The sequence below is a fragment of the Chiloscyllium plagiosum genome, unplaced genomic scaffold (genome assembly GCF_037043375.1).
Source record: "Chiloscyllium plagiosum isolate Xiang-an unplaced genomic scaffold, Cpla_swu_hap1 HiC_scaffold_31, whole genome shotgun sequence".
NCBI lineage: Eukaryota > Metazoa > Chordata > Chondrichthyes > Orectolobiformes > Hemiscylliidae > Chiloscyllium > Chiloscyllium plagiosum.
This window is the reverse complement of record NW_028270169.1, coordinates 69,176,761-69,194,022: the sequence shown is the minus strand read 5'-3', so window position 1 is coordinate 69,194,022 and position 17,262 is coordinate 69,176,761. Positions and strand designations below refer to the sequence as shown.

Here is a 17,262-nt window from a genome sequence, read left to right as displayed (position 1 = left end):
AATAGTGATGGTCACAACACTGATCTTGCAGTGTCCAGCTGTACATGCCCACTCGTGCAGTGTTCCAGTAATGCAGTGCCCACTCGTGCAGTGTTGAGTATTATTGGTGGATGTGTCACTGTGAGACTGGGCACAAACAACCCCATTGACCTGTGGCCAACCACTTCAACACAATGACACTTCCTGCACCACCAAATCCAAGCTATCCGACGACTGGAGGAAGAACACCTCATCATCTGCCTTGGGACACTCAACCACATGGCATCAACATTGACGTCACTAGTTTCCAAATCTCTCCTCTCCCCCCAACTCATCCCAGATCCAACCCTCCAAGTCGGCTCTCCCCTCTTGACCTGTCCATCTTCCTTCTTAACTATATGTTCGACCTTCCCCTCCGACCAATCACAATCACACCCCCAACTGGATTTACTGAGCACCTTCCCAGCTACGTTTCCCAAAAGCCCCACCCTCACTCTATTTATCTCTCAACCCCCTTAGTCCTCCATATTCCTGATGAAGGGCTTATACTTGAAACATCAGTTCTCTCCTGCTCCTCAGGTGCTGCCTGACCTGCTGTGCTTTTCCAGCACCACACATTTTGACTCTCACAGTAACTAATGTTACAGTGCTAAGTCTCACAGTGCCCAGTGTTACAGTGGATAGTATTAAGGTATCCAATCTCCACAGTGCCCAACACTATAGTGCCCAGCCTCACACTGCCTAGTGCTACAGTGGCCATGTTACAGCATGCAGTTTCACAATGCCTGGCCTCCACAGCAGCCAGTGTTTTCGTATACAGTCTCACAGTGCCCAGTTTCACAGTGCCCAGTCTCTGTGTTTCTGATATCTCACCCACCACCCCTACCACCATCACCGAGATTTACTCTGTCCCAACCTCCAACACAGCCCCAGTTTTACCAAGTGTCCTGTTTCGGAGATATTCCTCCATGCACTTTACTGCCGTGTTGTCCATGTTGGGGTCAAACTTATTTGCAAAGAAACATCTCTGACGGACCACCCAATGTAGATCTCCTGCCCCATACACACAAACCAAGTGGCGATACCTTCCCATGCAGGGAGGGTATAGGGCACCCCTCGCAACGTCACCAGCCTCAAAGGACCACTTTACTGCCCGGCCAAGTGTCCTGGTGGCTCCTTGGGTGTACGGGATGGAGCAGGGTAGATTGGGCATTCTGTGCAGGGTAGCCCACACATGCTCGTCCGGGCTGTAGGTGTCCTCCGACCACTTGAGGAAGGCCTGGATCTTGGCACTGTCAAACACATGGCTGACAAACTCTCTGGAGGCCATGAAGTAGGCGCTGCCCACGAAGATGGAGGTGCTGATGTTCGGCTGGTCTTTCAGTTGCGCCGTCAAGACGACTTCGTCGAGGGTATCGTGGTGGTATTGCCAACGTTTCTAAAAGGCAAGCGCAAGAGAGTGAGAGAGACGAGAAAGTAGAAATGATAGCTTTTCAACTTCGCCTATGGCTTTTTCCCTCCCCAACTCCTCTGCACTCTCCTTGCCCCCAGCTCCAGCAAGATCCATGCACACTCCTTCTCTCAGTTACTCACCTTACAGTGGAGAACAAAGCCATTCAGCCCCTCAGGCCTTTCTCATTCCCATTGCCTAGTGCCAGTCACCTGCTAATTTCCCCATATTCCTGCCTCCCAAACCATCTCCCAATGTTCATTCGCTGAGCAAACATAAAACTTATCCTCAAGCTCTCTCAGTGGATCTGGCTCCAAAAATACACTTCAAACTGTGCCCTCTGGTCATAAAGGTTGAGAGCACCAGAAAAATAGATCCTTCAGCCCATCGTGACTGCGCTGGCAAAACAGGCTCCTTGCTACTCCAGTCTCATTTTCCAGCACTGGGAACATTGCCTTTCATGCCTCACCAGTGCAATGGAGACACTTTCCTGTGGTCATCAACTCCTGGAGTGGGACTTGAACACAGAGCTTTTGCCTTAGAGAGAAGGACATGGTGTGCAGGGATATAATTCTTTGAAAGTTGCATTGCAGATAGACAGGGTGGTGAAGTAGGTGTTTGATACCTTTACCTTCATTGGTCAGTGCATTGAATATAGGAGTTGGGATGTAATGTTGCAGCTGTAACAGAGATGGATAGAGCTCTGAAAGATAGTGGAATCAAGGGTTATGGGGATAAGGCAGGAACAGGATACTGATTGTGGATGATTAACCATGTTCATAGTGAATGGTGGTGCTGGCTCGAAGGGCCGAATGGCCTACTCCTGCACCTATTGTCTATAAGTAGGAATATCTTTGACTATCTCTGATATGCCTTTGCCATTACCAAGTGTGATCTATTGTCTGTCGAGGACATTGGTGAGGCCATTTTTAAAATACTGCATACAATTCTGGTCGTCCTTCGAAAGAAAGGATGTTGTTAAACTTGAGATGGTGCAGAAAAGATTTACCAGGATGTAGCTGAGATTGGAGGGTTTGAGCTACAGTAAGAGGTTGAATAGGCTGGGGCTATTTTCCCTGGAGTGTCGGATGCTGAGGGGTACTCTTACAGAAGTTCATAAAATCTGGAGGAGCATGGATAGATGTTGAAATAATCAGCCGGATGATAGTACACTTCACACAGCTTCCTTTATCACATACATGCAAGAAGACTCAACCAGCCGGGTCAAAGCCCACCCTTGCCTGGAGAGTCTGAAACAAGCAGTTGCAATCACACTTTTACACACAAATCGGCGTTCCCCTTTCACGAATTACATTTTGATTCCAAGCCTTAGCAACACAACTGATCAATCTGATCCTGATCCTGAGCCAGTTTCAGTAAGCTAGCTAGCTTACGTACGTGCTTGGCTGCACTTTTCTGTTGCTGATCAGAATTGTTTAGCTGACCTCCTTTTCTGTTCTTGCCCCATTTTGATTCCTTCCACGTTGGCTGTATAGCCAAATGTCTTTTCCCGAGGGTGGGGGAGTCCAAAACTAGAAGCATAGGTATAAGGTGAGAGGGGAAAGACCTGAGGGGTTACTTTTTCATGCAATGGGTGATGTGTGCTTGGAATGAGGTGGTGGAGGCGGCTGGTACAATGACAATATTTAAAAGGCATGTAGATGTGTACATGACTAGGAATAGGTTAGAGAGATATGTGCCAAAGGCTGGCAAATGGGACTCAGTCAGATCAGGATGACTGGTCAGCGCAGACTGGTTGAACTGAATGGTCTGTTCCATACTGTATGATGTTATGACTCCGTGCTCTCTGGTTATTGAGGTTTAGAGCACCAAAATAATAAGTTGCCCTTCAGCCCATCGTGTCTGCACTGGTCAAAAAGACAAGCTCCGAGCTATTCTCATCCCATTTTGCAGCACTTGGCCCATACCCTTGAGAGTCACAATAGCAATGAAGACACCTTCCTATGGCTATCAGCTCCTGGAGTAGGACTTGAATCCAAAGCTCCTCCCTCAGAGTGAAGAACACCACACATTAGATTCTCTACAGTATGGAAACAGGCCATTTGGCCCAACAGGTCCACACCAATCCTCTGAAGAGCAACCCATTCACACTCATTACCCTACCCGATATTTACCCCTGACTAATGCACCTAACACTATGGGCAATTTAGCATGACAAATTCACCTAACCTGCACATCTTTGGACTGTGGCAGGAAACCAGAGTACCCGGAGGAAACCCACGCAGACGTGGGGAGAATGTGCAAACTCCACACAGACAGTCGCCCAAGGCTGGAATCGAACCCAGGTCTTTGGCGCTGTGAGGCAACAGTGCTAACCACTGAGCCACCGTGCCACCCCTTCCGCAAGACACAACACTTTATTCACATTGTGTCAAAAGATATCTTTTATCCTCGGTGCTTGTGGCATCATGCATGGGAGATATGGATCCTTGGTTACCAAGGGGAGGATAGATTATCGATGGTATGCAGGAATGTAGATGGTGGAACAGGATCAAAAGGGCTAATGGCCTACTCTTGTTCCTTGTATGTATGGGAACAGATCTCTTTTTTTAATCCAACTTACATCGGAACTTGCCATCATCTCATACAAATGAAGTTCAGGCTTCATTTGCGTTTCAATTCCTCAGATCTCCCCACCATGCCTCTAACCCAAAATCTTACATCTGCATTCCATTGCATTTGTACAATCGGTGAACAGTGAAGTATATTTCCTTGTCTTCATTACCGAGTGCTCACCCTGTACCCATTGAATAAACCTCACCCCAATCTCCTTTGTTCCAATGGGAGCATCGTTGACCTTTCCAACTGAGCCATCCAACTTAAACCCTGGCACAATTCCGCGAAGTCACCTCTTCTCCCTGTCCTGAGGGCCCTCACATCGTTTTATAGTCACCGGAAATGACCACAACAATCCAAATGGGGCTAAACCAATTTGACATGCAGCATAACTCAACCATTTATTGGCATCAATGCCTCTATTTATTAAGCCTTCTGCTTTTCTACCCTCTTACGGCCTCCTTCATCTTCTAATGTTGATGAATGTTTATTGCCAGATCCCTCTAATCCTGCGCACTCTTTACGATTGTGCCATTACATATCTATTACCTCTCCACATCCTTCTCCCAAAACATATCACCTTACACTCTTCTGTATTCCCCTCTGACTGGATGCTGTCTGTTCATTGTGGTGACTCTGGACAATTCACATCATCCTCACCATTTGCCAATCCTCCAGGTTTATCATTGCCCCGAATATGGGCATTTTGCCACATACTCCAAGATTGATATCACTGACATATTGAATAAAAGCAGTCGTCTATTTAGGGCTGAGATGCAGAAACATTTCTTAACTTATAGGATAGTGAAGTTATGGAATTCTGTACCACAGAAAGCTGTGGAGTTTGAGTCATTGAATATATCCAAGAATGCGATTAACAAATATTTACGTTTCAAAAGCATCAAAGGCATGGGAGAAAGTCTTAGTATGGCATTGAGATAAAGGATTAGCCAGGATCATATAGCATGGTGGGCCTCATGTCGGGCCAAATCATCTTCTCCTGCTCCGGGTCTTGATATTTAAAATGTCCCCGCTACCCATCATTCCCACCTACCAACCTACCAACCTCTCGTCCAAAACAAAATCCATGAATCAGGGCTTGTGTTGTCAATTTTGTTGTCCAGCCATTTTTATCTAGTGCCTAGTGAAACACTTCATTGAATCCAGTTCAGACAACATTCTCTGCATTGAAATTCTCAGCTACTTCATCAATGCATGATGCGAGGTTGGAGACTTATCTTTTGAAAACCTGCACTGGCTTCGCTTCATTAATTTGATCTAAGGCTGCGAATTGCAGCCATAACTACCAGCATCAATGTCAAGTGCATGATATAAAGTAAACTAGGATCCATGTGGTGTGAGCCTCGGAGACCCAGGTTCAAGTTGCTTCTGCTCCAGATTTGTGCGATAACCCCTTTGAACAGTTTCATCAGTAAATGTAAGACCATTAACAAGTCGGGTCAGGAGTCGGCCATTTGGTCCCTCAAGCCAGCTTCACTAGGATCATGGCTGATTCAACATTCCTCAAGTCCATGTTCTTGCCCTGTCCCCGTAACGCTTAATTCCCCAACTGAGCAAAAATCTATCCATCTGAGCCTTAAATATATACAAGGACAGCTCTCTGTGGCAAGGAATTCCAAAGATTCACAACCTTCTGAGAGAGGAAATTCCACCTCATCTCAGTCTTAAACTGGTGCCCCTTTATTCTGAGACAATACCCCCCTGGTCCTGGACTCTCCCATGAGGAGAAACATCCTTTCAGCATTTACCCAGTCAAGCCCCTTAATCCTGTCCATTTCAATGAGGACATCTCTCATTCTTCTAAACTCCAGTGAGTAGAATCCTGTTTAGCCTTTTGTTTTTAAGACAATCCCTCCATAATGGGGGCCATCCTAGTGAATATTCTCTTAACTTCCTCCAATGAAACAACATGTTTTCTTAAAGAAGGTAACCAAAACTGTTCACAGTACTTCGGATGTGCTCTCCAAGCACCTTGCACAGTTGCAGTAAGACTTCCTGACTTTTATACTCCAACCCCCCTTCAAATAAGGGCAAACATTCCACTTCAGTTCTGAAGAAAGGTCACCAGACTCAAAACATTGACTCTGTTTTCTCTCCATGAATGCTACCCGACCTGCTGAGTCTCTCCAGAAATTTCTGTTTTCATCCAATATTCCATTAGTCTTCCCAATTACCTGCTGCCCCTGTGTGCAAGCTTTCCATGTTTCATTCACTAGTTGCCCCAAGTCCCTTTGTGTTGCAGCTTTCTGAAGCTTTCTCCATTTAAATAATATTCTATTCTTTTGATTTCCCTTCCAAATGAACAACTTCACATTTTCCCACATTGCACTCCATTTGCCAACATTTTTGCCAACTTAACCTATCAATATCTGTCTGTAAAGCACATAAGACAACATTTTTTACTGTAACTCGATTATACATGACAGTAATATATCAGCAAGGTTTGAGAAGGTTTGTAGCTCAGGTTGAGGTTCTAGATGTAGGTTTGCTCGCTGAGCTGGAAGGTTCACTGAAGATGTTGCCTAGTATGGTGACAAAACATCTGAAAATGAACCTTCCAGTTCAACGAGCAAACCTACATCCAGAGTAATAATTCAAGTCAACCTCAGAGTACAATGGGATCTTGATCAGATGGGCTAATAGGCCGAGGAGTGTCAGATGGAGTTTAATGTCGATAAATGTGAGGTGCTCCATTTTGGAAAGGCAAATCAGGGCAGGAATAATACACTTCATGGTAAAGTCTGGGGAGTGATGATGAAACAAGAGATCTTGGAATGCAGATTCATAGTTTCTTGAAAATGGAGTCGCAGATAGACAGGGTAGTGAAGAAGGCGTTTGCCACGCTTGCCATTATTGGTCAGTGCATTGTGTGTAGGAGTTGGGAGGTCATGTGGCTGAACAGGACATTGCTTTAGCAATTTCTGGAATACAGCATGCAATTCTAGTCTTACTGCTATAGGAAGGATGTTGTGAAACTTGAAAAGGTTCAGAAAAGATTTACAAGGATGTTGCCAGAGTTGAGTGTGGAAATGCAGGAAATTGGTACTAGATGTGGAATAATTACAGACATGATGGGCTGAATGGCATCCTTCCGCAAGAATTCTTTAATTCTGTGACTGGTGCAGAGGGAGATTAACTTCAAGGTTCATGTTATCAGGAGGGACACCAAAGCCCTTTCCTTAGCTGAGTGGTCAGAAAACTCCCTAATCTTTACTTGAACTAAGGCATAACCTGTCTCCACCAATATCATAGCAAAAGTCAGCCATTCGTCCCTTCAAGTCTGCTCCACCATTCAAGAAGATCACTGCTCTTCTGTTTGCAATTTCAATTCCACATTTCTATCAGTTGCCCCGGGGTCCTTATCTTTTTTTAAAAAAAGGTCACCTTGCTCACCCTTTCGTAACTTCATCAACTCAGCCTTCACAACTTTATACAGAAGAGATTTACACAGTGCAACAGCCCTCTCAGGGGAAAATAATTCTGCAAGGTATTGGTGAGGTCACTTTTGGAGTGATCGCCCTGCTGTTGGAAGGGTGTTGTTAAACTGCAGAATAGATTTACAAAGATGTTGCCAGGACTGCAAGGTTTTAGTTATAAGGAGAGGCTAGATAGGCTAGGACTTTTCTCACTGGAGTATTGGAGGGTAAAGGGTGACCATATAGAGGTTTATAAAATTGTGGGGGAAATCAATAAAAGTGAATAGCCCCAGGATGGGCGAGGCCAAACACAGAGGGCATAGGTTTAAGGTGAGACCTGAGGGTGGTGCAAATACGGAGCAAGTTGCCAAAAAGAATTGCTGTAGTGGGTACAATTACAAGATTTAACAGATGACATAAATAGGACAAGTTTAGAGGGATATGGACCAAACACAGGATAATGAGACTAGTTCCAATTAGGTTACCTGGTTGGCATGGATGAGTTGGACGAAAGGGTATGTTTCGGTGCTGCAGGACTCTGACGATATCTTATTCTACAGAACATCTTGTCAAACCTACAAGAGAAAGCAATGTCCCATCAACCACCTTATCATGTCCCCTCAGAGAAATTTATACATTTCAAAAAGATCTCTCAGATTTCCAAACTTAAATGTGTAAAAGCCAATTTGTTCAACCTTCCTTCATAAGATAAACCCTTCATCCCAGGAAAAAGGCAGGTGAAACTTGCTGTCAATGTAATTATTTTATGTTTTAAATGAGAGAAAAATGTACAGACTGATTCTGATGTGGTCTCATCAAGGCCTTGTATGGCACTCTCTCCACCCCTCAGGCCTGGAAATGGGCTCTACATTTTGAAGAAAAATGTCTGTACTAATGGACTCTGGACTAGAAAGGACTCTGTTTGTTGGTAATTAACTGTCATATAGTTTGTTGGGCTTATCACCTGCACTGTCTTGCATGTCCCTGGGTCTGGCAGGTCTTACTGTGAGCTGGGAGGCTCATGGGTCGTCCTGAAAGTTGTCACCCCGAGAGCCGGCGAGTGGGTAGGCCATCCTGTGAACCTGAAGATTGGTAGGCTGTCCCGAAAGCCGGATGGTGGGTAGGCCACCCTGATGACAGTCTCCCCGAGAGCTAGATGGTGGGTAGACCGTTCTGAGCACTGTCATCCTGAAAAGGGGTAATCGGGACGGGCTGTCCTAGAAGTGGTCGAAAGCTGTGTCAGAGCAGCTGAGAGCCAGAAAGCGCGTAGGGGCGGGCTGAGATCCAGAAGGCTTGTGGGCTGCCCTGCACGCTGTCATCCCAGGGAAGGGGACAGGCTGTCCTAGAGGTGGCCGAAAGGTGTGCCAGGATAGGCCACTGGCCAGATCGGGGTGGGTGAGAGCCCAATGGTACGTAGGGGCAGACCAAGAGCTAGAATGTGTGCAGCCATCCTCAGCACTGTCACCCCAGGTGGGTACTGGGGCGGACAGTCCTAGAGGTGGTTGAAAGGTGTGTCAGGGCGGATCGAGAGCCGGAAGGCGCGTAGGGGCGGGCTGCCTTAGAGTGGTCGGAAGGTGGGAGGGACGGGGGTTTGCTGGGTCTGTATTGTCTGCACTTTTTAATGTAACAGTATTGTCTTAAGCATAAATGTCATTGTTGCTGTCTTTTCATATTTGAAACTGGGATTTGTGGTTTGTCCTCAATTCCCTGTAAACTGGTTGAACAGTAGGGCTTGAGGCCTAGCTTTGCTGCTCCTCTCCCTTGTAAATTGCTTTTGTATACAGCTGTAAATGTTAACTGTTGTGCTGTAACCTCTTTTTTGTACTTGTTTAATAAAATATAAAAAAACAGGGGAATGCTCCTCTCCCTTGTAAAATTGCTATCTCTTGTCTACAGTTGTAAATGTTAACTGTTTTTGTAAACTATTTTGTAACTGTTTAATAAAATTTATAAACAGGAGATTCAGCGGTCTTCTCAATTTAGGGGACTGACTCTGTGCTGACTGGGTCACAGTCAGTGTGTTACTGTTGGTTTCTGCTTGTTTTTTGTGTGGGGGAAACCTGATTCCTGAACTGGCTGAATTATTTAGCCAGTTTGTTAACTGGCATTCCTTTAGGGAGGACTGATTGTTAAACTCCTGATGTACATAATGTGTTTCAGGTGTAACTCAGTTCTATTAGGCGATTGTTGTTTCACTGGCTGGTTACAGTCTGTGTGTTATTCTTTTCTTCACTTTTGAGAAAAGGACAATGTTAATTTTGTGGTAGGGCTTAGCCCTTGGACACTAGTTTTCTTTGTTTTTTTTGTATGTGCCCTCACTGTTTTTGGTGTTTGGACTGAGCCCTTGTGGAAGACATACATTTTACCAGAGGATCTGTTCCTGTGGGGAGGCCTAGCCCTGAGACTGGGCCTCTGAAGATTGAACATCTGTGTGTGTGCTGGGAGGTGAGCACTTGCTGTATCCTGGAGTTTGTGAGAAGACCTTCCCTTCAGGAGTGGACCAAAACCCCTGTGAGTTAACCACCTTTACAATGTACTGTGTTCCTGTGAGTGGGCCTGGCTCTCCAAGGATGTAACTTTATTGCTGGAACAGCACAGCAGGTCAGGCAGCATCCAGGGAACAGGAGATTCGACGTTTCGGGCACAGGCCCTTCTTCAGGAATGAGCAGAGAGTGTTCAGCAGGAGAAGATAAAAGGTAGGGAGGAGGGACTTGGAGGAGGGGCGTTGGAAATGTGATAGGTGGAAAGAGGTCAAGGTGAGGGTGATAGGTCGGAGTAGGATGGAGGCGGAGAGGTCAAGAAGAAGACTGCAGGTCAGGAAGGCGGTGCCGGGCTGGAGGGATCCGGCTGAGACAAGGTGGGGGGAGGGGGGATGAAGAAACTGGTGAAGTCCAAGTTCATCCCCTGCGGTTGGAGGGTTCCCAGTGTGCCAGGACTCCTTGGGGACTGAACACCTGTGTGCTGTGGGGTGTGCATTTGCTGTCTTTGGGAGTGGACTCTGCCCTTGGTTGTAGACCCTGTTTTTAGCAGTGGACTCTATTTCTGACAACACATGTTGTAAACTGGAGTGGACTCTGTTCCTGAGAACTCTATTTTTTTGAAGACTCTATATTTGGTCTCTGTGTACCAGAAAGGACTCTGTTTGTTCACAATTAACTCTATCGTGTTTCTTGTTGAGCTTATCACCTGCACTGTCTTGTATGTTCCTGGGTCTGGCAGGCCTTACTGTGAGCTGGGACATTCATGGGTCGTCCTGAAAGCTGTCACCCCGAGAACCAGAGGGAGGGTAGGCCACCCTGATGCCAGTTGCCCCTAGAGCCAGTAAGTGGGTAGGACATTCTGAGCGCTGTCGTCCTGAGAAGGGGTAATCTGGATGGGCTGTCCTAGAGATTGTCGGAAGGTGTCTCAGAGCAGCCAAGAGCCAGAAGCCGCATAGGGGCGGGCTGAGATCCGGAAGGCTTGTGGGCTACCCTGCACGCTGTCGTCCCTGGGAAGGGGACGGGCTGACCTAGAGTTGCCAGAAGGTGTGTCGGGATAGTCCATTGGCCGGACGGTGCATTGGGGTGATGAGAGCCCAGTGGTAAGTAGGGGCGGACCGAGAGCCAGAAGGTACGTAGGGGCGGGCTGCCTTAGAGCGACTGGAAGGCGGGAGGGATTGGGGTGGGGGTGGGGGGGGGGGGAGACTTGCTGGCTTTTTGAGGGTCTATATTGTATGCGCTGTTTCTTACATAAGTGGACTGTCTCATGTGTATGAATGTCATTGTTACTGTTTGTAATGATTGAAACTGGGTTAGATGATAGGTCAGGGAGGAGAGGGTGGAGTGGATAGGTGGAAAAGGAGATAGACAGGTAGGACAAGTCCGGACAAGTCATAGGGACAGTGCTGAGCTGGAAGTTTAGAACTAGGGTGAGGTGGGGAAAGGGAAAATGAGGAAACTGTTGAAGTCCACATTGATGCCCTGGGGTTGAAGTGTTCCGAGGCGGAAGATGAAGCGTTCTTCCTCCAGGCGTCTGGTGGTGAGGGAGCGGCGGTGAAGGAGGCCCAGGACCTCCATGCCCTCGGCAGAGTGGGAGGGGGAGTTGAAATGTTGGGCCACGGGGCGATGTGGTTGATTGGTGCGGGTGTCCCGGAGATGTTCCCTAAACCGCTCTGCTAGGAGGCAGCCAGTCTCCCCAATGTAGAGGAGACCACATCGGGAGCAACGGATACAATAAATGATATTAGTGGATGTGCAGGTAAAACTTTGATGGACGTGGAAGGCTCCTTTAGGGCCTTGGATAGAGGTGAGGGAGGAGGTGTGGGCGCAGGTTTTACAGTTCCTGCGGTGGCAGGGGAAAGTGCCAGGATGGGAGGGTGGGTTGTAGGGGGGGGCGTGGACCTGACCAGGTAGTCACGGAGGGAACAGTCTTTGCGGAAGGCGGAAAGGAGTGGGGAGGGAAATATATCCCTGGTGGTGGGGTCTGTTTGGAGGTGGCGGAAATGTCGGCGGATGATTTGGTTTATGCGAAGGTATGTATGAATGTCATTGTTACTGTTTGTAATGATTGAAACTGGGATTTGAGGTTTGTCCTCATTTCCCTGAAAACCCCGGTTGAATGTCAGGGTTTGGGGCTTGGCTTTGTCATTCCCCTCCCTTGTAAAATTGCTGTTTCTCTGTATACAGCTGTAAATGAAATTGTTTGTATAAACTGTGAATTGTTTAATAAAATATAAATAAACAGGATTGTCTGTTTCCTTTCTTCCTGGTGATGGAATATAAATTGTGAGGAGCAATTATAACTGTTGTCTGTGAAAATCACAAAGCTGAATCATGAAAGAGGAAGGGGAGTGTAGGTTAAGTTAGATATGCTTGTACAAACAGTTATAAGCATCTGTTTCCCGCTTCTGCAAAAACAAAAACCACAGTCAAGAGGTCATAAGGCTCAGTGTGGACGAAGAATGAGAGGAAATGTTGCTTTAGCAAGCAAGGAAGCAGATGGCAGTGAAGGAGGATATACGCTAACAATAGACCACAGAGGGATATGGTGAAATGGCCAAGCAAAACCTGTACTGTTACGCACAAGGCCAGATAAGGCAAGAGATAAACAAGAGGAATGGGCACTGGGTTTAGAGTAGTGGGAGGAGGGAAAGAGAAATGTAATTGTATCAAGGTTTTGTACTGTGCGCCTATCTTGTAGACACCACTCTTGCAAGAGTATATCAGATGATACTGCTACTGCAGATCTTGTCTTGGACTGAAATTATTGAAGTGAGTGGGTTCTATTTCCCACATAAATTAAGATTTACACACTTGTTTTTCACTGCATCTGACACCTACACACATGACATGGGTACTAGGGAAAAATAAGCATGACTGCTGTCGGGTGGTAGTGGAAGAAAAATAAACAGGCATGTCAAGAGATCTGCTCACTGAGAGCTGGCTCTAGGGAAGCTGGATCAGCATATGAAGGACTCTTCAATCCTCTTGAGGAGAGGAGACTGACTTCAAAACAGCCTCAGTGTGTCTTATGTGCTGCTGTTGGTGTCTTCCTACTGAGGAGTTTATTTTTAATTTTTTTTTCATAGTTTGTTGTGATTTGTTTTCTGGGGTTTCTTTCTGCTTATTTCTGTTAATTTGAAGCTATGCTCAGCTGCACAGGCAGCTACTACCACCACTGCTGCTACAGTCTGGGCCTGCTCCTGCCACTGAAGCCTAGGCCTCGCCTGCACCCCTGCTGCTGCTGCCTGGGCCTACCTACACCTGGGGATGACTTCGACTGCTACTCCTGAGGCTGCTTCTGAAAAAAAAAATAAACAGGACGATCAGATGTTCTGTTCACTCTGAGCTGGCTCTGAGGAAGCTGGATCTGTGTCAAGGACTCCATGTGTAAACAAAAGGGTGAGTTGGTGACTGGATAAGGGCCTCTGTGAAGTTATTCCTGATGTCGGGGTTTCCTGTTCCTCGAATGCTGCCTGACCTGCTATGCTCTTCCAACACTGTTCTAATTTTGACTGTAATCTCCAGCATCTGCAGTACCCACTTACAGTCATAGAGATGTAGAGCATGGAAACAGATCCTTCGGTCTGACCAGATATTCCGACCCAATCCAGTTCCACCTGCCAGCACCCGGCCCATATCCCTCCAAACCCTTCCTATTCATATACCCATCCAAATGCCTCTTAAATGTTGCAATTGTACCAGCCTCCACCACATCCTCTGGCAGCTCATTCCATACGCGTACCATACACTCCATGAAAATGTTGCTCCTCAGGTCTCTTTTATATCTTTTCCCTCTCATCCGAAACCTATGCCCTCTAGTTCTGGACTCCCTGACCCCAGGGAAAAGACTTTGTCAATTTATCCTATCCATGCCCCTCATAATTTTGTAAACTACTATAAGGTCACCCCTCAGCCTCCGACACTCCAGGGAAAACAGCCTCAGCCTGTTCAGCCTCTCCCTATAGCTCAAATCCTCCAACCCTGGCAACATCCTTGTAAATCATTTTGGAATCCTTTCAAGTTTCACAACATCTTTCCAATAGGAAGGAGACCAGAATTGCACGCAATATTACAACAGTGGCCTAACCAATGTCCTGTACAGTCGCAACATGACCTCCCAACTCCTGTACTCCATAGTCTGATCAATAAAGGAGCATATACCAAACACTGCCTTCACTATCCTATTTACCTGCGACTCCGCTTTCAAGGATGTATGAACCTGCACTCCAAGGTCTCTTTGTTCAGCAACACTCCCGAGGACCTTGTCATTAAGTGTATAAGTCCTGCTACGATTTGCTTTCCCAAAATGCAGCACCTCGCATTTATCTGAATTAAACTCCATCTGCCACTTCGCAGCCCATTGGCCCATCTGGTCCAGATCTTGTTGTAATCTGAGGTAACCCTCTTCGCTGTCCACTACACCTTTAATTTTGGTGTCATCTGTCAACTTACTAACTGTACCTCTTTTGCTCGCATCCAAACCGACTAATCGTGGACATCTACTACAAACCCACCAACTCCCACAGCTACCTGGAATACACCTCCTCCCACCTTGCCCCTGTCAAAACACTATCCTTTATTCCCAATTTCTCTGCCTCTGCTGCATCTGTTCCCAGGAGGACCAATTCCACCACAGAACATCCCAGATGGTGTCCTAGCATAAAAACTACAATTTCCTCTCCCACATGGTTGACAATGCCCTCCAGTGCATCTGCTCCATTTCCTGTACCTTCACCCTTGAACCACACCCCTCCCAACGCAACAGGGACAGAACCCCTTGGTCCTCACCTTCCACCCCACCAACATCCGGATACATTGCATTATCCTCCACCACTTCTGCCACTTACAAACTGACTGCACCATTAGGGACATATTTCCCTCTGCACTCCATCTGCATTTCAGAGACCATTCCCTCTGCAACTCCCTTGTCAGATCCATACCCCCCACCAACCCACCCTCCCCTCCTGGCACCTTCCCTGGCCTCTGAAAAGTGCAAAACTTGCACCCACACCTCCCCCCTCACCTCCATCCAAGGCTCCAAAGGATCCTTCCACATCTGACAAATATACTTGTACCTCCACCAATGTCATCTACTGCATCCATTGCACCCAAGGTGGTGTCCTCTACTTCGGGGAGATAGAACTATTATTTGCGGATTGTTTCAGAGAACACCAACCAACCTCACCATCCCGTGGCTGAACACTTTAACTCCCCCTCCCACCAAGGGAATGCAGGTCCAGGGCCTCCTCAATCACCAAACCCTTACCAGCTGATGCCTGGATATTCCACCTTGGAACCCTGCAACCAGGCGGATCACTAGTGTCGATTTCACTAGTTTCATCATTTCCCCACCCCAACTTATGGCAGTCCCCAGCCTCCAACTCAGCACCACCCTCCTGACTGGTCCATCTTCCTTCCCACCTGTCCACTCGACCTTTCACACCCCACACACATTCCTTCCGCATACCTTCATCTATCACATTCCCAGCTACCTTCCACCCCCAGCCCCACATCCATCCCGTTTCTCTCTCGGCCCCCTGGTCCACAAGCCTCATTCCTGATGAAGGGCTTATGTCCGAAACATTGATTCTTCAGATGCTGCCTGACCCGCTGTGCTTTTCCAGTGCCACACTCTTGACTCTGATCTCCAGCATCTGTAGTCCTCACTTTCTCCTACACTCTTAACCTACCGACATTCCTGTATATTCTCGTAATCAGTTTATATCCCTCCTTATCCCAGGCCCAGCCCTCTCTTTCTACCCCATCCCTTTCACCTGACCATCTTCCCTTTCGCCCATCTGCTCCACCCCACCCACTGTCCAATCACAGCCACCTTCTCCCTGCATCCATCAATCGCCATCCCACCCACCTTTCCTCAGCCCCACACCCCCATTTATTCTGCAGCCCCTTCCCCTCCCCCGGTTCTGATGAAAGCTTCCGACCTGAAATGTCAATTGCTCTTCTATCTGTTCTCAGCTCAACTCTCCAACTCCTCTATATTCCTTTGTACATTCTGAACCTCCCTCCATGCAATTGAACAGTTTTAACAACCCTGTCTCTCTTTGTACAGGCAGGAGTGAAGGACTGGAGGGGAGAGAGAGAGAGATGATGGAGGGAGGATGGAAAACACTTGGATGAAGAGAGGCCCAGCAGACAGGAAGGCGGTTACCTTTTTGAACCCTGGTGCAGGATCCGACTCAATCACGTTGGAGCCGTTCAGAGCTCTGAGGCTGCGGACTATCTCCCGGTTGGTCTTCAGGGGGAAGTCTTGGCCACACACATTGATGAAGTACCTCCAGGGGACAGGGCTCTCCAGCAGCTCCTTCATACAGTTGAGATCCACCTGAACTCTGCTCCAGCCAGCACAGATGACCCACTCCAGCTTGGCTGCGACAAAGACATTGTGGAACACGAAGCGATGACCCGAACGGCCGCATGAAATTGACTCGGGGATTTGCGGTCCACGTGGATACAGTAGACGTTCTGTGGGGCGTAAATGCTCCGTAGAAGCCTCTCGAACATCTCAATGCTCTGGTGGATGACCATGGAGTAAGCCAAGGGGAAGTGTTCCTCCTCAGGGCTCAGGGGGACAGTGATATACTTGCGGCCCCTCACAAACGATCTGCAATTTCGGGTCATGTTCAGATAATCTCCCTCAGTGACGGTTTGGTGCTTGAGGGAGACAGTAATGGAGTTGAGGAGGGCCCTTTCCACCTCCTGCCTGTCCCCCTGGATGATCTGCCAGCAGGTGGAGTTCTCCTCGACCAGGAGGAGATGTTCCTGCATTGGACTGGCGCCTGGTTTCACCAGCCTGAGGGTCAGCCGGCCCCTTCCTCTCTGGACCAGCAGCCATTGGCACAACAAGACCACATTGAGCACACACAGCGCTGATCTGAGGCACGACCAGTGGGCACAACGCTGGCTCAGCTTGGGCATAGCACTTTCCAGAGGGCAGTGTCCCCAGCCTATAGGCGATAGGCAAATGCAGAATGGATGCTCTCTGTGCTGGGCAGCACTGCCTCCACCAGGCCATGGGGAAGGAGTGACTGCAATTTGCTGGAGAGGTCGCAGCAGTCAGTCCCCTCTCCTTGTTAGACTCTTGTCTTCCTTTTCCCCAAGATTCAACGAATGACTCGACTTTCACTCCCTCTCCCCCCGGAACTGCTCTCCCTCTGGAATTCCTTTCCCACTTTAACACCTCTCCCTCTCTCTGTGACCCCTTTGTAACCCCTCTCCCTCTAATAACCCCTATCCCTTTGTAATCCCTCTCCTCCACTAACTCATCCCTCTCCCTCAGTAACTCCTCTCTCCCTCTGTAACTTCTCTCTCTCTCGTTCCT

At 47.6% G+C, this 17,262-nt stretch overlaps 1 pseudogene across 1 annotated transcript; it reads right to left on the bottom strand.

The window, feature by feature from the left end:
* Positions 1–880: 880 nt before the first annotated feature.
* LOC148141973 (beta-1,3-galactosyl-O-glycosyl-glycoprotein beta-1,6-N-acetylglucosaminyltransferase 3-like) lies at positions 881–16,859 on the bottom strand (annotated as a pseudogene). Its single transcript, XR_015752305.1, has 2 exons — positions 16,093–16,859; positions 881–1,417 (listed from the first exon to the last, which is right to left on the bottom strand). The product of XR_015752305.1 is annotated as a beta-1,3-galactosyl-O-glycosyl-glycoprotein beta-1,6-N-acetylglucosaminyltransferase 3-like (transcript).
* Between the last annotated feature and the right edge of the window lie 403 nt (positions 16,860–17,262).